This window comes from Bicyclus anynana, chromosome 16 (assembly GCF_947172395.1).
Source record: "Bicyclus anynana chromosome 16, ilBicAnyn1.1, whole genome shotgun sequence".
Lineage (NCBI taxonomy): Eukaryota > Metazoa > Arthropoda > Insecta > Lepidoptera > Nymphalidae > Bicyclus > Bicyclus anynana.
This window is the reverse complement of record NC_069098.1, coordinates 662,218-686,068: the sequence shown is the minus strand read 5'-3', so window position 1 is coordinate 686,068 and position 23,851 is coordinate 662,218. Positions and strand designations below refer to the sequence as shown.

Here is a 23,851-nt window from a genome sequence, read left to right as displayed (position 1 = left end):
ATGAAATGGAAAAAAAAGTTTGAAAAAATATATTTTTGGGGTTCCTTCCTTACATGCAAAGTGAGGATGAATTTCGTCGTCCCATAATCCCATGGCGTGGTACGGTTATCGGTATTTTGGTGCATTACATAGGGGATTAAAGTGCTAACTTAATCTACGGAATGCGCGCTGCCCGACACGCACTTGGCCGGTTTTTTCATTATAAGAGAAGGAAGGAAATTCTAAATGTAAACTTTTTTCCTCAAGAAACCAATTTCCAAGTTAGTTCTTGAATGTCGCCTGATTTGTTATTTTTATGGTTATGGCTAAAGTGTCTGCTTAAATTAATTTAGGCAAACATCTATATTATTTTCCTATAGTCTTCACGTCAACCAGGAAAATAACATATATACTGTTATTGCGTCTAATCTATGCAGTTGATCTGTTATGAATTTTAATTTACCTAAATACCGCTTTACATTAATTATATCCTTATCGATTGTCCTCAATTATAAAATAATGTCCGCATGATTATTCTACAAACTTTTAGAATAATAAAAAGTAATAAAAACACAATTTTAGTATTTACTAGTTTTATTATTATTCTTTGTTTTACTTAACGTTGCATGGGCACAACCACAGTATGGTGAAGAGTGAGAGAATGTTCCTCAAAAACTAAATTCAAAATATCTATCATGTTTTTGGGCGGTAAACCTTAAAGACCTACAAATTTCTCAAAACAAAATAATCAAAATGTAATTTAATTATGACTACCTAACTCATACATCTATATTGTACAAAAATACAGACATCATGAATATCAAACAATTACATGCCTACTATACTTGTATATTAATAAGAAAAATTCCTAATAAAACAATTCACACACATATTACTTTTACAAAAGTACATCAGGTGCAGAGTCGAATCAGCCGTAGAAAGGATCATATTTTGTTACCGCATCAAAGGACTTGTCTCGGTAAGAGACATATAAAATTTGAAGGCGTTCAAATTTATAATAAATTACCTGTGGATGTGAAGAATGCCAAATCGTTAAACACATTTAAAATTAAATTAAGAAAATATATACAGTGGTATTACGACTAACACTTACACTGTGGTAACGATTTCGTACCGAACATCGTACATTTCTGTAGGTAGAACGAAAAAAATTGTTTGCTTTCAGCTGATTGTAAAATAGTTAATAAGATTTATTTATAGTTGTTTCTCTGTAAGTGAATGTAAATTCTTTAAGAGAAATAAAGATTCTTTGACCACAAAAATTGTTCGTACTCGACTAAAATACTAAAGTAACTTGGCCTCAAAAAAGCTTTGTTATTTTTTTTTATTTCAATAGAAAAAAATGTAAATAGTTACTGATTCAAAACAAAACAAAGATGATTAAGATAACTCATCTGTCTTAGTATTGTCTTGTCTTTTAATGTTAAAGTTGTAGCTGGTGAAATATGTACGATATGTCTGTACATAAATACCTGAACAATATACATAGGTAGAGTTCATAAAGCATCGCGTTATTATCACGAAACTTTTATCTAGCACGTATCAGGGGGAACTCAAATGCTTCAATATTAGCATCGACCGTCTCTCAAGTCCCAAATCGATAAACGCACGCATGCGCAAGGTGCTTGTCTTCTCCTACCGCTCAATACTAATTTCATGCGACCCCCCGATATTGCACCCGACTCAGGCAACCGTATCTCTAACGTTATGATAGGTCTAAAATGCGACAGAATCTATGATACCTACAAGTAATACGTAATTTTATTGCTGCTTTACTGTGTAGCACAATCTATGAGTTTATAAGTACATGCACATCGCTATAAACTTGATGATTTTGTCTGGTGTGCCCTATTTCAGCACGATTTGCGTGCTTTAATCAATTGTTGATCCTTTGCAGACCACTTCGTGACTGTCACAGAACAGAAAACGCTTAAAGCTAATGTAAACTTAAAGTGAAGTACGCTTTTCAACCGAATTATAAAGTTCCAATAGTCTTCTTCATAGGTCTGCTCTAATGAAAACTATAATTTAGGTTAGGCCTTAGTCCACCACGCTGACCCAATGCGGATTGGCAGACTTCACACACGCAGTGAATTAAGAAAATTCTCTGGTGTGCAAGTTTCCTCACGATGTTTTCTTTCACCGTTTGGGACACGTGATATTTAATTTCTTAAAATGCACATAACTGAAAAGTTGGAGGTGCATGCCCCGGACCGGATTCAAACCCACTCCCTCCGTAATCGGAGGCAGAGGTCATATCCACGGGGCTATCACTGTGTTAATTTTCAGTAGTGGAAACTAATGCTAATGCCCGTAATACTACATTGCCCATATTTCCTGAAATTTCGAAGTAAAATGTACGTTGAGAATACTTGGTTGGCTATGTATGACCGCACGATTATATCAGGCTTTCGCGGCCCATGGAAAAGTTAATTTTATACTTCTTACTGTTGATATTAAAAATGTTTATATTCTAAGGAACTTTTCAATTTAGTGTCTCCTCATTTTATACCGACCGCCAGGCGTCGCAGGGATATGCGCAATCGTGTTCAGTATCTTTTGGCCATTTAGATTCGTCTAAATTTAGACTTCTTTATCACTTTTTACACATTTATTTTCCACACTATTCGGTATTAGCAGGCCCACAACTTCGTCCGCCATTAGATATCCTTAATCCGGCCCAGTCGCTAAATTCGTTCTTAGCAGATGTCTATTAATTATAAACTAACTTACTGTCAAATATCCTTTTTTTTTAATACCTCGTTGGATAGCTAATAAAGCACACTTGTTTTTAAATTATTATGCTGATAAACTTGCTGAGTATTTTTTTTAATAAATTTGCATTTAAGTAGTGATAGGATACAAAAAACATTTTAATTTTTTTAGATTTACTAAGACATGATTCAAAAACTGTGTTGAACACATTTGAGTTCTTTTTGTATTATTATATCTAATAGGTTGTCACAAATCTAAAAACACCAAAAACAACCACTAAATACGTAAGTTTCATTTTAAAATAATCTTATTTGATGTAGAGTAACCAACAATTAAAAAAAAATGTAAAAAGGCTTTTTTTCGAAAAAAAATTGCCCTATACAACCTAATTAAGTTTGATAGCTAATGACCCTTACATGTGTTTCCAGTGGCCCTGTATACATACTTAGCTAAAGACATAAAATGTTTTTTACTGTATATTCCACATACTCACTTGAAAATATTTCTCTCTATTTCTTTACAACGTGCTATAATGTTGAATATATGTACCAATCATTAGCTTCATCGAGTCCTGATATATGTATATCGGATATAGGTTCGTAATTGTCTGAATTCGTCACAGACATTGTTCGTATATTCAGTATTTCCATGCGTTTTATCTTGTGTCAGTTATAGCTTTGTTTTTGTTTGTCGCACATTAATAATTTTACGTAATATTTATTATAAACACAGCCACTTTGAAGAATTTTACTAGATTTTTTAGAATTTAAATTTGACAGAGTTTTCGATAACATTAAACTCGCGTGATATTTGTTGGAGTATGCCCGAGTATACATAAAGGGGCCTTAGATTATCTTCTATTTTTATTTATTTTTACTTTTACCTGGAGCTTATCAAAACACACTTATGCCTGTACTTCAGCAGATATTGCAATGTTGTTAGTCTATCATACGCTGTTATCTAGTTGGTAGGGATTCCGGGAATGATTGATAGTTCCATGAACTGCTTAACTGTAATTAATCTATAATCTAAAAATAAATGATAATTAAGAAAAGTAATTAAATAATTAGGAAATAAATCGAAACATAAATGATAAAGTGATCTTGATTTATATAATTATGATATAATATCTAAAACAATTATGTGACTTAATTGAAAAGGTCTCTTTTTAAAAGCTTCTATTTTATAAGGCTTCTTCAATAATAATTAATCAATCAATTTGTTGTAGAGTAAGTTAAGGTCATTTGTCGAACGATTTAGAGCCATACCAAACGCAAAAAATAAACAAATTATAACTTATACGTTTTCCAGTGCTTTATTAATTATTAAGTTGGAAATAATAAGAGTTGTTTTGTAATGAAAATTTGTTTTATTTATGTAATTAGTTTTTTTTTAATAATTATATGAATCATGATTGATAATGAAACTTAATTGACAACAATTAGTCTGTAGTAGTTTATCTAACAACTACGGTTTAATCGCTTACTAATGTTATAAGTATCAGTAATTGGTATTTTATGTGATTCTTTATCTCAAATGCATGCCTTAGACTTCCACAGACGTGCTACGCGCATGTGACGTCACTAATCAATACTGCCCTTCCCCTCGCCTTGCCGCTTCTCTGCATGATGTAACTTGTTTTGGGGTCTTTACTCCACTCCTATTATGAGTCCATTTCAAGGGTGCTCGGGCATAGATAACATCAGGCAATATACTTACACGCTCGTGTAAATCGACTGTGGAATTGGGTTTACGCCGAAGTTAGTCCTTCGTTGTCCTCTGCGTCCTCTTGTTCTTTGTACGCGCATGTCAATATTCCCAGTTCCGAGTATTGTAGGTTATGTATTTCATGCTTTATATAATGTATGTACTGTAAAACCTAAGGGACTATCGCGTTGAACGCGATAGTCCCTTAGGTTTTACAGTACTTACCTATTTTACATTTTTATTAAACCTCAATGTACTTCTATTTACATCGTCTTTTGTGATGATTTTAAATCAGTTTAAGCATTATATTAACTAAGGACGTTAAAAGTCTTACAGCTATTGCCATTAATATGTTCTGAAATAAAATATTAGGATAGGGTTCAGCTCAGTGGCGTACAAGGTTTTAAAAAAAAATTCAAATTGGCAAAATTCCTTCTCCGTTACACGTTCATAATTAGCCCTTAGGATAGTGTATTTTTGCATCTATGTAGTTTAATCACTGGGTCAGTCACCCTATCCTCATCTTTTGATTGATTGATTCAAAAGTTTAGGCTTGCCGGCTTTGTAAATTCAAGACATTGTTGATTTTTATCTACAGCATACGAAAGAGAATAATGGAATCCGATCGAAATATAAGACAATAGGGTCGAAAGATCTGATGCTTTATTTCATGTGAATTATGTAGATGAATCTAGCCACCTACGTAACGTAAATAAACATTGACACGTGTTGGGAGTTGGCCCGGGCATGCGCTTCCCGGGGCTGTAGATCGATCTCCCGCTCGTCTGCCCTGTACGCTATAGCTATCGAGGACCGGGCGCGGGCGGGCTAATGCCGAGGAACAAAAGACTCCTTGATTGAGTGCTGCGGGAACAAAGGATCGCTATATTACTGTTCATTACAGAAACATTACTAAATATTCCAACATATAAAGGGTTTTCTGTATATTCGCTATTTTACTATTTTGGTGACCTCTGTAGGAGCTGCGTTTTTCAAACTACAAATTCGATATCCAGTTATTGGAATTTAAACTATTTCAATTGGTTCAGGATTGCGCTAGTGGTAGATACTTCTCTCAACATGACGCTCTGAAGCTATTTAACTTTCTAGTAAGATTGTACTAAACACCCCATGATTTCCCCCTACTTTCCTACTTTCTACGGATTATTATTATAAACTTGTACATGTTTAATACTCTACCATCTAAAACTAAATCAAAAGTATTAGTACTCAAGTTAGATTATAAAATCTATTATTGTTTATCAAGGTATCGATACACAAAACTATTGAAAGTTGTAAAATGTATATTATAATATATAGAGCCTATCTTAATATTTTAAATCTGAATCAAAACGTTAAAGTTTGCTTAGTTTGTAGCAAGTTTCTAATATATTTATGAGTGCATAACATTATTCTCGTTTCAAAAAAAAAGACATTGACTCATAACCAAATATTCCTACTCGTATCAACAAATGTGACGTAATACTAAAACCCAATCGCGCAAGTAATTTTATGTAACCCATAACAGTAGATGTTACGTAAAATTTCATTACAAAATTCCACAGACTGTCCGCTCCAGAAAATCAATAGCGTACCTACCCACTACCCACTAGCCAGCTCCCACTCTCGGCCGCGCCGTTACTTTGTCGCCGAGCCGTTGTCATGTCAAATATTGAATACTATATAGCGGACGCCTGCGACTTCGTCCAAACTTCCAACCCCTATTTCGCATGTGTTATGTATAAATAGTCCACTAATCGTACAAAGCAATAACTCAAAACATGAACGATTTATATTGAAAAAAAAACTTTTTTTTTTTTAATTTTGGGGTACAATTTCGAAAAATGTCGAATGACATTATTTTTAGTATTTTTTTGGTAGCCAATTTTTACAATTAATGTAGCTTGAAAAATTTAGGACTTTCTATACAAATTTTCAACCCCTGTTTCACCCACTCGTAATTTAACTTTCGAGACTAAAAGTATCCTAGAACCTTGTATGCATTATGGTCTCGAATCGTGCCAAGTTTCATTTAAAACAAAAAAAGACAAAAAATTTAAAAAAATATTTTTGACTCCCAACTAAAATTTTTAAAATATCTCAATGTACAAAATTTGACCTGATACAGTTTTATTATAAGTATGGATTTGAAAAGTCTGAAGGAGGAGAACATTGCAGGAATATTTCTTCAGAATGTTGTTGCCTTTCTTCCAATAGTAATAATAATAATAATTAAGGTGGTTTATTCACTTTGTGGATTTATTTTTAAAGTTGCGATGGTTACAACCACATTTTTAGTGTCAGCTTTATGGCTGCTGCTACAGAAATAAAAAGTAGCCCATGTGCTATAACCTACAAGACAATAATTTACCTATTTGCCAAATCATCCAGATTCGATTAAAACTGTCTATAATTTGCACAATTTTCTTAACTTTTTGTTCCGTAAGAACATTCTAAAAAGTATGTAAGTATTATTTACATACAAAAAAATGTAAATAATATAATTATTTAAGTCGTTCTTAAGGTGGCGTGACCAAGGGAAATAGGGATTCATTTTTATATGGAAGATGTCTGTGTATTCCCAAAAATCTTGGACACTCAAATACTATAAAATCAATGCTCTCATCAAATTCTATGTACCTACGATGGTAGATACCTACTGTATGTCTGCCCTCCAAATGTATGTAAATAAACATGGCGGGCGCGTGTCGATTGCACCGCCAGAGCCACCACGCAAGCGTGGTATAGCGTTCAGCTAGTTCAACGGACGGTTAATAGCAGCGCTTTTCAGGAATTCCAACTGTTGTAATAACCCTCGAGGATTATTTATTTGGATCACCACATTTTATGATGTGTTAACCAGCTTTTAATGTAATTAATTCATTTGTTCCTATAGAATATAGTTGAGACTAATCAATAATATTAATATCATCATTATCTTTATTTATAAATCAGCTATCACAGTACCCATAACTCAGGCTATGCCTACTTTAAGGCTAGATAGTGATGTGTGTATTATACAAATTGTATTTATTATCATTGAAAGCCGATGGACGTTCACTGTTGGCAATAGACCTCCTGCAAACACTTCCAAACTCCACGGTTGAGTCGACTATGCTCAGCGGATCCCTGTCACTAACCAACGTAGTCTATCCACCTAATTGGTAGTGACAAAAGAAGATTTCATGAAATACTTTATAGTATTTCATGAAATCTTCTTTTGTCATCTAAACCGTCTCTTATCGGTTAGACGATATATCTCATTAATAGGAGCAGGTTATCTTTGAAGATTATCATTAAATGGCCCAGATATTCAGCTTCCTCCTTTGAATATGCTGCGGAGTCAACAGTGGTTTTTCCAAGTTTTGCAGCATAGTATTGCGAATGCGGTGTGCAATACATTTCGTGGGATTATTTTAAATAATCTTAAATGGATCCAATGCAACAGTTTCATATTCGCTTACCTACGTAATTAAATCGATACAATGCAACAAACAAGTTATCTCTGTTTATCAAATCATCGCTACTTATCGCATGTGGTATAAACGCTGTAATCGGTATCGAATGACGCACGTCTCCACTAAGATACACATATAATAGTTACGAAAACCAATTAACTGATAAGATAATAGGTAAGTATACCTTGTCTCGCTTGTCTGATATACACACTACAAACATGCTTAAAATTCCAACGAAATAATATCATAGTACACATTTGCGGTAAAATTGTACTTATTTGCATTATTAACAAAAATTACAGTGTTTTATTTATTATATATATATGCTTAACATATTGAACATAACCTAAAAATAGGTCTTGGAAAATAGCAGTCAAATCCCCTTAAAAATCTGTAGGCTATGCAATCAGGTAATCGGATTTGCCTCGAAGCTTTAGGGCACGAATAAAAGCTTAACTGAATTTAGCTGGATGTAATTTATTACAGGTAGGTAGGTATTCGCTGGGCTCTTGCTTTTTGTATTACGAATTTTAGCTGCCTCTATTTTCAAATCTTAGGAAACTGTTACACCTAGTATTTTTTAGTCAAGAATTCGTCTTCCTTACCTATATGACAAGATTTATATTCTAACTTCGAATACGAATAAGTAAATGATAACAGAAAGTCTATGTTTAATCGCTTCTAGACAAAGGTAAATGTGGAGATTCAAAGAAATCTATTAGATAAGATAAACATATATAGTATCCTATATCTACCTACCTATCTGTCGATATAGACATGTTTTTCCTAAGCTGGCTGACTTTAGATTCATGTCTGTAACTTTTAATTAGTATTCAAATCAATAAATAGCAGCTAGGTATATTTCAATTCAAGGAATCCGTAGGTCGGTAGACCGAGAATGGTAATCTTGAAACTAGTCCATGTTTTATAAACTAGCGGCTGAAGTATTTCCAGACCACGTACTTACTTCAGTAGTAATTTTATGAAAGGAATCTCAAAATCGGGTTACACAACGCTGTAGTGGATACAATCGCACTCGTCTTTTACCTGACCACATAACTGTTTCCCCGATCCTACGCATACAAAAACCGATGGGCCTTATTATTATTATTAAAACACAACAGAAGCGGCAACATTGCGGTGGATGCGAGGTTGCCGCGCCGCTCGCTCGGCTGACTCGTCACGTGACGTCACGTCTCAAGATGGCCGCCACACCGGTCGCGTTACCCCGCTCCCGTCTTCCAGCCGAATGCGATCATGCTAAACGACTACTCGACTCCTGTAATAATAATAATAATTTTCAAACGCAGCCACCGGAAAGGAACCAACTACTGAGTGAAAATAAATTGCAATTTGATGCATCGAGCACGTCGGGTAGACGTGCTACTACTAATTGTTATTCTATAGCGGCCTCTGTTTACTTTCGTTGAATAATATCGGTTCCTGTAGCGGAATCTATGTTTCTTTAATTAATGTTACTTAGTTGAACCGGGTAACTCTACAAGGTGTGTTCATATAGGTACCTAAGTTCCTACCTATTCGAACTTTTTCTTTGTGATTCATTTCGTGAAGTCAAACATCATTGAATAAATAAAAAAATACCAGTACATGCCGGTAGGTCAGCCTTATTATTGTGGCAACACTGTAAGTAGGTATGCAGGTAAAACAAACTTAAAACTTCATTATGAGGTATTCTGATTATTTTTAAATGACAGTGATGTATGTGATATGTTAATGACGTCTGTCAATTTTGAAATTATTAAACTCATGGGCGTGAGCATGTCTTTCTGATTTTACGTGACGTGACGTGACGTGAAGTAGAATTTAAATGTGCATGGTTGGCAAAAATAATAGACAGTAAACATATTGGTGTCACCAAACATTTACCCTGGAATTCATAGTCGTGAAGTGAACAATCCCCTTCAAACCAATATTCAGTATTCACCCAGGGGCTGACTATTGAATCATCCTTCATTGCATTTCATAAACAAACTACTAGAGAGCCCCTAGGTGACTGGAGTTTCAAGCAAATGTTGTCTATGATTTTACATTAGATCTTTGAAAATTCTGTGACAGAACCACAGAGAGACGTATTTTGTTAATTCTTTGACATTTTACAAAATAATTGAATTGAGTTTCTATTTTCATTTACTTTTTGTTTTTATTTATCATAGTAAAATTTAATTCGTTCAAAAGTACAATAGATCAATTTTATCAAAAAGTTTCTTTCTCACAAGAAAGAAGTTGTTAGAAAAATATTGAAGATATGTGGACGAACATGATCATAATCAAAATTATCAGCCGATGGACGTCCACTGCTGGACATAGCCGTCTTGCATGGACTTTCAAACACAACGGTCTCGAGCCGCCAGCGTCCAGCGGCTCCCTGCAACCCGCTTGATGCCCTCGGTCCACCTAGTGGGGGTTCGACCAACACTGCGATTTCATCGGCTCTTCGAACTATGTAGCCTGCCCATTGCCACTTTAGCTTCACGACTCGCTGTGCTACCTACCTATGTCAGTGACTTTGGTTTGTCTGCGGATCTCCTCATTTGTGATTCGATCACGCAGAGAAATCCCAAGCATACTATTTACTATATAAGTAGTTTGATATTTCATACTTTTGTAATGTGGAATCCTACTTGAAATAAAAAAAAATATTGTCAGAGGAAATTTGTTTATTTTACTCAAAACCACCCAAATAGAATAGCCAGATAATTACCTGAAATAATTACAAGTAGGTACTATTATGCTGTATTTTTTTACAATTTATAGTAAGTGCAGTAAATAAACATAAGTGTAGCTTATCCTTAGGAATAGTGGTAAAATTACATTTCACAAAGCTTTAGATCACATAATATTATATATGTATTTAGTAGGTAAGCTTGGCCTGGTAATGGGCTGATAATAATGAATCACACACACTTATTGCAATTCTAAAATCAAACTTATATCCTTTTGATACAAAGTTTAATTAATAACAACAATAAATACAAAATTTACATATAACTTATTGTTATTATAGTATATTTTTATAGGGCCAGACTTAAATGAAAAATGCAGAAGTAAACATTTAATAATTATCTTTATTAAATATGTGAATCAATAAATTTTTATTTTCCATCATTCATTCAATTAAGATTTGTATATATTTTCTATTGTTATGGAGTTCAGAGTGAGTGACCACCTTACAATACACTGCACTCACTCCTACTACTTCGATGTTAAATGCTGCTGACTTTTCAAGGTATGAGGGTCTTCCAATTACTGTGATCTGAAAACTCAGATTTTCAAGGACCAAAGTATTCTCAGCATTCTTGGTAAAACAGTATTCTCAGAGCTCATCACTGCTATTCCCTGTCATGATAGCCGGTTTCTTTAAATCTGTGTATAGGGTCCTCCGGGGTTGTTTATATGTATACTTATGCGTGACATCAATACAGCTTGACTTTTGGCATTTATGTTATTTCATAGAATGCTTGATGGACTGCACCTACAGTCTGAAAATAAACATTATGTTAGTTACATTTATATAGGTTAGATTACAAACAAACAAACTAATTAAATTCTTCATCATGAGTATGTTAAGCATGAGTCTCCTCTCAGAATGAGAGGGATAAGGTCCACCACGCTGGCCCAATGTGAATTGGCAGACTTCACACATGTAGAGACAATGTTTTTCCTTCACCGTACGAGACATGTAATATACATTTAAATTCATAAAATGCATATAACTGAAATGATTTGGAGGTGCATGTTTCAGACAGCATTTGAACCTACACCCTCCGAATAGAAGGCAGAGGTCATATCTACTGGGCTATATGGATTTTGACCTACTCCTAATTTATCTATACTAATATTATAAACAGGAAAAATTTGTTTGTTTGTTTTGAATAGGATCTGTAACTACTGAACTGATTTGAAAAATTCTATCACTGTTGGGAACCTACACCATCATAATAAAAGGCAGAGGTCATACCCACTGGGCTAATTGGTTTTATATCTACTCCTAATTTATCTTTACTAATAATAGAAACAGGAAAGATTTGTTTGTTTGTATGTTTTGAATAGGCTTTGGAACTACTGAACCAATTTAAAAAATTCTTTCACTGTTGGGAAGCTACACTATCCCCGAGCTCTATAGGCTATATTTTATCCCCATATTCTTACGGAAATGGGAACCACACAGGGTGAAACCGCGCGGCGTCTTCATGAACAAAAAACTATTGATATTGAACAAAGGTACTTACCTGATAACATCCCGTTTCATAGAATCGAAGTGCTGCTAGAATGTATAATACTAGCGGTATTGGTATTCCTCTCTTGGTCTTCTGTGTTCATTCTTCATCAAACAGAGGCATATTATGCCTAATATGAGAATCTTTCGTACATTCCATATCGCCATAGTATTATACTGGGTTTACGCAATTGCGAATATATATCTTGGGCACTGATATAACTCGCTGTTTATAACTTCACTTATAACGATCCGAACGTCCACTTTCTAATAAATAAATCACGAATAACAACAAAAAAAAATGCTAGGGGATGGTTTGGCTGACAAATATCGGTAATTCAGCAGTCAGCCGCCAGCTCCTGTCAAATGAGGGGTTTCTTTTGTCTATGAAACGCGTAGGGGTTGAATTCGACACATAGCGGCTGAATAATCCCCTTAGGGGCCCCCTACTACGACTATGAATTCCACCGTTAGTCCGCTCTGACGTTGCATCACACTTACGGTGGAATTCATAGTCGTAGTAGGGGGCCCCTAAGGGGATTATTCAGCCGCTATGTGTCGAATTCAACCCCTACGCGTTTCATAGACAAAAGAAACCCCTCATTTGACAGGAGCTGGCGGCTGACTGCTGAATTACCGATATTTGTCAGCCAAACCATCCCCTGGCATTATTTTTGTTGTTATTCGTGATTTATTTATTAGAAAGTGGACGTTCGGATCGTTATAAGTGAAGTTATAAACAGCGAGTTATATCAGTGCCTAAGATATATATTCGCAATTGCGTAAACCCAGTATAATACTATGGCGATATGGAATGTACGAAAGATTCTCATATTAGGCATAATATGCCTCTGATGAAGAATGAACACAGAAGACCAAGAGAGGAATACCAATACCGCTAGTATTATACATTCTAGCAGCACTTCGATTCTATGAAACGGGATGTTATCAGGTACGTACCTTTGTTCATTATCAATAATTTTTTGTTCATGAAGACGCCGCGCGGTTTCACCCTGTGTGGTTCCCATTTCCGTAAGAATATGGGGATAAAATATAGCCTATAGAGCTCGGGGATAGTGTAGCTTCCCAACAGTGAAAGAATTTTTTAAATTGGTTCAGTAGTTCCAGAGCCTATTCAAAACAAACAAACAACTTTTTCCTGTTTACAAACAAACAAATTTTTGTTGTCTGAAACATGCACCTCCAAATCATTTCAGTTATGTGCATTTTATGAATTTAAATGTATATTACATGTCTCATACGGTGAAGGAAAAACATTGTCTCTACTTGTGTGAAGTCTGCCAATTCACATTGGGCCAGGGTGGTGGACCTTATCCCTCTCATTCTGAGAGGAGACTCATGCTTAACATACTCATGATGAAGAATTTAATTAGTTTGTTTGTTTGTAATAAACCTATATAAATGTTAGGTATACCTATCTAGTTTTGATTTAGGAAATATATAACCTACATAAATGTAACTAACATAATGTTTATTTTCAGACTGTAGGTGCAGTCCATCAAGCATTCTATGAAATAACATAAATGCCAAAAGTCAAGCTGTATTGATGTCACACATAGGTATACATATAAACAACCCCGGAGGACCCTATACACAGATTTAAAGAAACCGGCTATCATGGCAGGGAATAGCAGTGATGAGCTCTGAGAATACTGTTTTACCAAGAATACTGAGAATACTTTGGTCCTTGAAAATCTCAGTTTTCAGATCACAGTAATTGGAAGACCCTCATACCTTGAAAAGTCAGCAGCATTTAATATCGAAGTAGTAGGAGTGAGTGCAGTGTATTGTAAGGTCACTCACTCTGAAGTCCATAACAATAGAAAATATATACAAATCTTAATTGAATGCATAATGGAAAATAAAAATTTATTGATTCACATCTTTAATAAAGATAATTATTAAATGTTTACTTCTGCATTTTTCATTTAAGTCTGGCCCTATAAAAATATACAATAATAACAATAAGTTATATGTAAATTTTGTATTTATTGTTGTTATTAATTAAACTTTGTATCAAAAGGATATAGGTTTGATTTTAGAATTGCAATAAGTACTGTGTGGTTCATTATTATCAGCCCATTACCGGGCCAAGCCTACCTCCTAAATCTATACTAATATTATAAAGCGGAAGAGTTTGTTTGTTTGTTTGTTTGTTTGATTGAACGCGCTAATCTCAGGATCTACTGGTCCGATTTGAAAAATACGTTCAGTGATAGATAGCCCATTTATCGAGGAAGGCTATAGGCTATATTTTATTTAAAAAAAAATTAGGGATCCTTCCTAAAACTCCAATAATGTAACCCAAGGTGTACATGGCGCCTTCCCAACAGTCTGCTAATTCCCTCAAGCATTGTCATTGCTATTCAAAAGGCCAAGGGGTTGCTAATACAGCAGCGTCATTCACTCGCAGCACACATCATTTTCTACAAAAAATGTCGCGACAGCATATATCTATCTATCTATCTATCTATACTATAATAAAAGAGTAGAAATCGAGTGTCTGTACTTTGACCAAATTTAACTAAAATCAAGTTAGGGCGATTAGAAATGAGCAATAGAATACAAAAATATATTTTTTTATTTTTTTGCCTGTCTGTCTGTCTATCTGTCTGTCTGTCTGTCCTTCTGTCTGTATGTTCGTGCTATTCTCAATTTCTGCTGAACGGATTTTGACGCGGATTTCACAAATAGATTAAGCAAAGTTCAAGGCAACATATAGGGTTTGTTTCATTAAAATTGGACAGACAGAAAAAAGTTATCTTGAAGAAATCGGATTGCTCAAATTGATTCGCAGGCGTTATTTGGAGAAACGAGATTTCCACTAAAACTGTGTAATATCGATATTGAGGCACATATTCTATACTCAACTGACCAATTTGTTTGTTTATTTGGTTGAACGCGCGAAACTAATCTCAGGAACTACTTAAAAGTTCAGGTTCAAACTGAATAATCCTTTTTGTATTTAAATAGTCACATTGTCTACTTTTTTATCGTATAATGTTATGCAAGATTTATTACTATAAAAAGAGCACGAATTTGGCGCAATAGCTATTAAATACTTATCTATATACTTATAATAAAACTGTAACAGGTCAAATTACAGAACTTTTTGATTAATTTAAAAAAAAAAATATCATAGGGCATTACACAATCGATACTGAATTCAAAAACATTTTTTTTCGATTATTTGTCTGTCTGTCCCTATTTTTTGTTGACCGGGCATCACACTGAAACTACTGAATGAATTCAAATGAAACTTAGCACGGTTTGAGAACATAATACGGGGCAGGTTATAGAATACTTTTTATAGCGAAAATAAAATCAGAAGGGGGTGAAATAGGGGTTGAAAGTTTGTACGTAAACTTTATTATAGACCGGCATTTGGCCGGGAGTTTGTGATAGGGTCTTTGACCGTGACTACGGCTGGGTATTTTAACCAAACAAAAAAAAGCGCGGCCTTCGGTTGGGGGGTTGTAATATGGCCTCTGATCGTGGCTGCGGCTGGGCATTTTTCCGATGCACAAAAAACGGAACGCGTGGCCTTCGGCCGCGCACCGTATTGTAGCCCGGCCTTCGGCCGGGAGTTTGTGATACAGCCTTCGACCTTGACTACGGCTGGGTATTTTACCCAAGCAAAAAAAAAAGCGCGGCCTTCGGCCGGGGTTTGTAATATGGCCTCTGATCGTGGCTACGGCTGGGCATTTTTCCGATGCACAGAAAACGGAACGCGCGGCCTTCGGCCGCTCACCGTATTGTAGCCCGGCCTTCGGCCGGGAGTTTTTGATAGAGCCTTCGCGCACTGTATTGTAGCCCGGCCTTCGGCCGGGAGTTTATGATACAGCCTTCGACCGTGACTACGGCTGGGCATTTTACCCAAGCACAAAAAATGGAACGCGCGGCCTTCGGCCGGGGGTTTGTAATATGGCCTCTGATCGTGGCTACGGCTGGGCATTTTTCCGATGCACAGAAAACGGAACGCGCGGCCTTCGGCCGCTCACCGTATTGTAGCCCGGCCTTCGGCCGGGAGTTTTTGATAGAGCCTTCGCGCGCTGTATTGTAGCCCGGCCTTCGGCCGGGAGTTTATGATACAGCCTTCGACCGTGACTACGGCTGGGCATTTTACCCAAGCACAAAAAATGGAACGCGCGGCCTTCGGCCGGGGGTTTGTAATATGGCCTCTGATCGTGGATACGGCTGGGCATTTTTCCGATGCACAGAAAACGGAACGCGGAACCGTACTGTAGCCCAGCCTTCGGCCAGGAGTTTGTGATAGAGCCTTCGCGCACTATATTGTAGTCCGGCCTTCGGCCGGGAGTTTATGATACAGCCTTCGACCGTGACTACGGCTGGGCATTTTACCCAAGCACGAAAAACGGAACGCGTAGCCTTCGGCCGGGAGTTTGTGATAAACCCTTCGACCGTGACTACGGCTGGGCATTTTACCCAAGCACAAAAAATGGAACGCGCGGCCTTCGGCCGGGGGTTTGTAATATGGCCTCTGATCGTGGATACGGCTGGGCATTTTTCCGATGCACAGAAAACGGAACGCGGAACCGTACTGTAGCCCAGCCTTCGGCCAGGAGTTTGTGATAGAGCCTTCGCGCACTATATTGTAGCCCGGCCTTCGGCCGGGAGTTTATGTTACAGCCTTCGACCGTGACTACGGCTGGGTATTTTACCCAAACAAAAAAAAGCGCGGCCTTCGGTCGGGGGGTTGTAATATGGCCTCTGATCGTGGCTACGGCTGAGCATTTTTCCGATGCACAAAAAACGGAATGCGTGGCCTTCGGCCGCGCACCGTATTGTAGTCCGGCCTTCGGCCGGGAGTTTGTGATACAGCCTTCGACCGTAACTACGGCTGGGCATTTTACCCAAACACAAAAAACGGAACGCGTGGCCTTCGGCCGGGAGTGTATGATACAGCCTTCGACCTTGACTACGGCTGGGTATTTTACCCAAGCAAAAAAAAGCGCGGCCTTTGGCCGGGGGTTTGTAATATGGCCTCTGATCGTGGCTACGGCTGGGCATTTTTCCGGTGCACAGAAAACGGAACGCGTGGCCTTGGCCGCTCACCGTATTGTAGCCGTATTGTAGTTAATGATACAGCCTTCGACCGTGACTACGGCTGGGCATTTTACCCAAGCACGAAAAACGGAACGCGTAGCCTTCGGCCGCGCACTGTATTGTGGCCCGGTCTTCGGCCGGGAGTTTATGATACAGCCTTCGACCGTGACTACGGCTGGGTATTTTATCCAAACAAAAAAAAGCGCGGCCTTCGGCCGGGGATTTGTAATATGGCCTCTGATCGTGGCTACGGCTGGGCATTTTTCTGATGCACAGAAAACGGAACGCGCGGCCTTCGGCCGCTCACCGTATTGTAGCCCAGCCTTCGGCTGGAAGTTTGTGATAGAGCCTTCGCGCACTGTATTGTAGCCCGGCCTTCGGCCGCGAGTTTATGATACAGCCTTCGACCGTGACTACGGCTGGGCATTTTACCTAAGCACGAAAAACGGAACGCGTAGCCTTCGGCCGCGCACTGCATTGTGGCCCGGCCTTCGGTCGGGAGTTAATGATACAGCCTTCGACCGTGACTACGGCTGGGCATTTTACCCAAGCACGAAAAACGGAACGCGTAGCCTTCGGCCGCGCACTGTATTGTGGCCCGGCCTTCGGCCGGGAGTTTATGATACAGCCTTCGACCGTGACTACGGCTGGGCATTTTACCCAAGCACGAAAAACGGAACGCGTAGCCTTCGGCCGCGCACTGTATTGTAACCCAGCCTTCGGCCGGGAGTTTGTGATAGACCCTTCGACCGTGACTACGGCTGGGCATTTTACCGATGCACAAAAAACGGAACGCGCGGTCTTCGGCCGCGCACTGTATTGTGACCCAGCCTTCGGCCGGGAGTTTGTAATACAGCCTCCGACCGTGACTTCGGCTGGGCATTTTGCCCAAGCACAAAATACGGGACGCGCGGTCTTCGGCCGCGCACTGTATTGTGGCCCGGCCTTCGGCCGGGAGTTTGTGATGCAGCCTCCGACCGTGGCTACGGCTGGGCATTTTACCCAAGCACAAAGAAGTACGTACTTTGTTGTGCACCCTCTTTCGTCCGGAATTTTGTGATAGGGTCTTCGACCGTGGCTACGGCTGGGCACTTAACGCAGACACAATTAATTGCACGCCGGCCGTCGGCCGGGGGCTGGATAGGGCCTCCGACGATGGCTACGACTTTGCATTTTACCAAAGCACAAAAAACGCGCACATTATTGTACACCGGCCTTCGGCCGGGGCTGTGATTTTATAATTTTTATATATAAAACATACGAAAATATAAATAGAAGGGGCGACGGCGTCGAAAATGTACATCGATTTTCACGCGGACGAAGTCGCGGGCACCTGCTAGTATATAATATTATGTGATCTAAAGCTTTGTGAAATGCAATTTTACCACTATTCCTAAGGATAAGCTACACTTATATTTATTTACTGCACTTACTATAAATTGTAAGAAAATACAGCATAATAGTACCTACTTGTAATTATTTCAGGTAATTATAGGTGGTTTTGAGTAAAATAAACAAATTTTCTCTTACAATATTTTTTTTATTTCAAGTAGGATTCCACATTACAGAATTATGAAATATCAAACTACTTATATAGTAAATAGTATGCTTGGGATTTCTCTGCGTGATCGTATCACAAATGAGGAGATCCGCAGACAAACTAAAGTCACTGACATAGGTAGCACAGCGAGTCGTGAAGCTGAAGTGGCAATGGGCAGGCCACATAGTTCGAAGAGCCGATGAAATCGCAGTGTTGGTCGACCCCCACTAGGTGGACCGAGAGCATCAAGCGGGTTGCAGAGAGCCGCTGGACGCTGGCGGCTCGAGACCGTTGTGTTTGAAAGTCCATGCAAGACGGCTATGTCCAGCAGTGGACGTCCATCGGCTGATAATTTTGTATATGATCATGTTCGTCCACATAACTTCAATATTTTTCTAACAACTCCTTCTTGTGAGAAAGAAACTTTTTGATAAAATTGACCTATTGTACACTTGAACGAATTAAATTTTACTATGATAAATAAAAACAAAAAGTAAATGAAAATATTAGAAACTCAATTATTTTGTAAAAATGTAAAATGTCAAAGAATTAACAAAATACGTCTCTCTGTGGTTGTGTCACAGAATTTTCAAAGATCTAATGTAAAATCATAGACAACATTTGCTTGAAACTCCAGTCACCTAGGGGCTCTCCAGTAGTTTGTTTATGAAATGCAATGAAGGATGATTCAATAGTCAGCCCCTGGGTGAATACTGAATATTGGTTTGTGGGGGATTGTTCACTTCACGACTATGAATTCCAGGGTTAGCTGCGCAGGTAATTATTACGCTGTTAGCATAAGTTTCGTGTAGAGCAGATTGGAAGTAATATTGAATCTTTATTCACAGTACAGTGAACAAGTCAGTTCTGTGAAAAGCGAGTGATGATCTAAAAAAATGTATCCCAATGTTCAAATAAATACCTAGTGCTATTACTGACTAATTTATTATTGTTGGTGAGTTTTAAAACGTTTTATTGAAAGCATAAATTGAACAAGACTAGTTAATAAAATGAGTGATTCCTCAAAATACTCTTCATTATTTGAGCTAGTCAACGATCACCTTTCGAAAACTAGCTTGCAACAAAATGATGGTGACTCAAGTAAAATTGCGCATTTCAATGATAGTACCACAAATTCATTGCCGATATTATCTTTGGGCACACATCCAAGATTACCCATACCAACTCTTACCACCAAAGAGAACTCCATTCAACCAATACTAGCTCGACAAATAGCCAATATGCTCAGAGCTCAACAGAAAAAGTCAGAAAAAGCTAACATAGACGAAATTGAACGACTTAATCTAGATTATGAGAATAATAATAATTATTCTCCTATTGACTTAGTAAACGCTATGAAAAGACCTTATAATGAAATGAAAATGAAATGAAATGAAAATTTATTGTTTTATCAAGTTTACATAGCTGATTGGGCTGGGACCTTCTATTAAGTACTAGACCTGTATCAGAAAGCCCCGCTCTTCCTTAACTATAATATTATTATAATTATAAAACAAAAACAATAATTTTAACATAAATCAAATAATACATAATTTTCTTACAATTCTAACATGCAAAATAAGTGAGAAATATAAATAAAATTGTGTGCATGAGCATGCGTACAAGTGCGTGTGTGCGTGTATGTGCGTGTGAGTGTGTGAATGTGTGTGTGTGTGTGTGTGTGTGTGTGTGTGTGTGTGTGTGTGTGTGTGAGTAATTGCAACTGAAATGGAATGTGTATCCAATCTAATATTCCTGTTTATTGTTTTGTCTTAACTAACTCGGAATTTATTTAATAACGTTCAACAGATCTTCGGTTTCATCATAGGTAAGGCCTTGTAACCATGGAGAGAGCTTCCCTTTGCAGTCAAAGTAGTTTAAGGGGTAAATACCCAAAAGTTTATTAAGTCTATTATATAACATACTTGATCGTTTTTTATATTGCATAGCTGCAAAACAAGTTTTGTTAATTATTGTGGTTGTAACGTTGCCGTAACGTCTTTTATTTAAATGATCTGGATTAAAATGAAGGGATTTGTGCAGTTTCAAAGTGGCGTTTAAGATGAATAATTGTCTTACTGTTAACATTTTACTTTCTGAATATAATAAGTCCGTAGGGTGTTGATAGGATTTAAAATATATGGTTTTTAATAAGTACCGCTGAGCTCTTTCAACTTCAACAAATCTTGTTTTAGCAGCTCCTCCCCATAAAGGAATACAATAAGTTAAGATGGGTTGTGCCAAAGCAATATATATTTTGTTGAGCAAGTTAGTCGGAGCAACATATCTTAGTTTCTTAAAAATCCAGTTCAATTTCCTAACCCTATTTGCAACTAGTTCAATTTGTGGATACCAAGACAACTTTTGGTCAATCATGATACCTAGATATTTAATAGAGACTACTTTGTCAATAATAGGACAACCACAAGCTTTACTCGTTACGTCACCGCATTTATGAATTCTTATGCAAAGGTCATTTTTTGGTTGACTATTATTTTTTATAGAGAAACAAATATAATTAGTTTTAGCAGCATTAAGAGTAAGTAAATTTAGATTTAACCAAGAAGAAACCAATGCAAGACCTTCTTCAGTCGAGGATGTAACTTCCTTCCAGGTTGAGCCGGAGAACACAATTGCCGTATCGTCAGCGTACGAAATTATTTGAGCATTTTTCAAATTTAAGTTACATAGACTGTTGATGTATACCAGAAACAGAGTCGGCCCCAAGACACTCCCCTGTGGTACTCCATATGAAATATTTGTCTCTTCGCTAACATACTCTCCTATTTTGACTTTTTGCTTTCGATTTATTAAATAGTCCCTAAATAACTTTAAAGGAGTACCTCTAATTCCTATTCCTTCAAGCTTCTGCACCAGAATGGGAACCGAGACGGTGTCAAAAGCCTTTTTCAGGTCCAAAAAGACACATAAGCATTTTTTTCTCAAATCAATTTGGTCAACAATTGATGTTGTTAGGTATAAAATGGCATCTTCAGTCGATTTACCCTGTCTAAAACCGAATTGTGTTTTTGATATTACTTTGTATTTATCTAAGTAATTAATAAGTCTTTTATTTATACATTTTTCTAGTATTTTAGATATAACTGGTAGAACCGATATTGGCCTGTAGTTATTTACATCGTCTCGGGCACCACTCTTATGTATTGGCGTTATAACAGCTTCTTTTAGAGGAGAAGGAAAAATACCCCTTTCAAAGCATAGGTTGGCGAAGTGACAAATTATTGGGGATACCACATCTCTGGCCATCTTTAAAAATCTAGTAGAAATATTATCCAGTCCTGTAGATCTATTGGTCTTGAGACTAGAAAGCACACTATTAATTTCTTCAGTTGACGTACTCAATAAGACAAAAGATGACAGTTGAGTATACACTGTATCTGTTGAGTAGGACTTTGACTGACCAGAAATAATATCCTCTGCCAAACCCTTACCAATATTCGCAAAGTAATTGTTAACATAATTAGTTGAGTCTGTAGGAGATGCCTTGACTTTAAGTAAAGCGGTATTATATGTGTTACCCGGAGCTAAGTTAGTTACCCTCTTAATATTTTTCCATAAAGTTTTAGAATTGTTGGAAGATCTTGCTAGTTGTTCCCTGTCATAATTCAGTTTAAGTTTCTTTATAAGATTGTTACAGTGATTTCTATAACGTTTATACGTTATTTTTAAAATTTCATTTAGGGGGTCTTGTTTACACTTTCTTTGCATTTTATTTCGATTTTTAATACAACGTAGGATACCTGGGGTAATCCAAGGCTTAATAATGCGTTTATTTTTTGGAATTTTTACAGTTTTCGTATTTTCCTGGATGGATTCATGTATTGATATAAGTAACTGGTGTATAATATAGTTGGGATCTTCACTAAAGAGCAACCGTGAAAGGTTTTTCTGTCGTAGAGATTTAAAAGCATCGTCATAGCTAATAACTTCTTTCGTTTTTGAAACAGAGACAACGTTTTTGTGTTTAGAGATTTTTAGGTGAAGTACTACTGTTAAATGATCAGTTATTGAAGTGTTAAGAACGGCTATATTCGTTGAAACGTTGCTTTTGAGTTTTAGGAAGAAATGATCTAAGCAGCTTGACCCTCTCGTTGGAAGTACATGACCGGGCAGAAATCCTAGGGTAGAAAGTATGTTTAAATAATTAGACCTATTGTTACGTTCATGATTTTGCTCCGTTTCTTTTGAAATAATATTAATATTAATGTCTCCAGTAATAATAAGGTTTTTATCTGTTTTGAGGTGCTCCAAGTAGCTACTTAATGAGTTGATGAATGCATCAACATCAGAACTCGAGGGAGAGCGGTATATACCAAGTATAATGCAATTATTAAGTTCAATTTGCAGGCATGATGCTTGACTGATCTGTATTTCTTTGAAGTCCACATTTAATGTTTTTTTAACGTAAATAACTACACCATCGTTTTGGTTATAATAAGTTGTAGTTGAAAATGAGTTATACTCTGGAAGAATTGGTACATTTTTATTGGGATGCAACCAACATTCTGTTAAAATGATTATGTCTATGTTACAGTGTAGTGTTGACAACATGATTTCTAGATCATTTATGTTGCTGTGAATACTCCTGATATTTTGATTTAAAATTGTAATATCTTGTTCTCTTATATTATGGAAATACTTTGGCAAGTCTTCCAGATCACAACTCTGTGAATGATAAATATCAGTATTGTCTATCTCCTGCGCGTTAGTTAACTGACTATCCATAATCAATTATAAACAAGAGCCTCGTATCGTTGAACAAGAAAATCTTTCTACCAGCAGTTCTTTGGAGTCTTTGTTCAAATTAAATCTTGATGAAGAAAAGGAGCAACCTGAATCTCCAGAGCCATTACTCCCTTGTGTTACAGATGTGTCTTATATTTTAAAAGAGAAAGTAAAAATGGGAAAATGTTCGGTATTCGGGAAAGTATTGGTGTCAAGACTAAGACCGGTGGCAGCGCCTTATTTGAGAGAAACGACTCCCACAAATATTGTAAGATTTGATTTTAACACACCATCACCTCGTGATATAATAAAGTCAAATTTAAGTAAACCAACAACTTCCTGCAGATTTTCGTTTGACAT

At 37.0% G+C, this 23,851-nt stretch overlaps 1 protein-coding gene across 9 annotated transcripts in view; it reads left to right on the top strand.

Annotated features, from left to right (window-relative positions):
• Positions 1–23,851, top strand: part of LOC112047554 (uncharacterized) — a 164,133-nt gene that overhangs the window by 103,908 nt on the left and 36,374 nt on the right. The window lies entirely within an intron of this gene.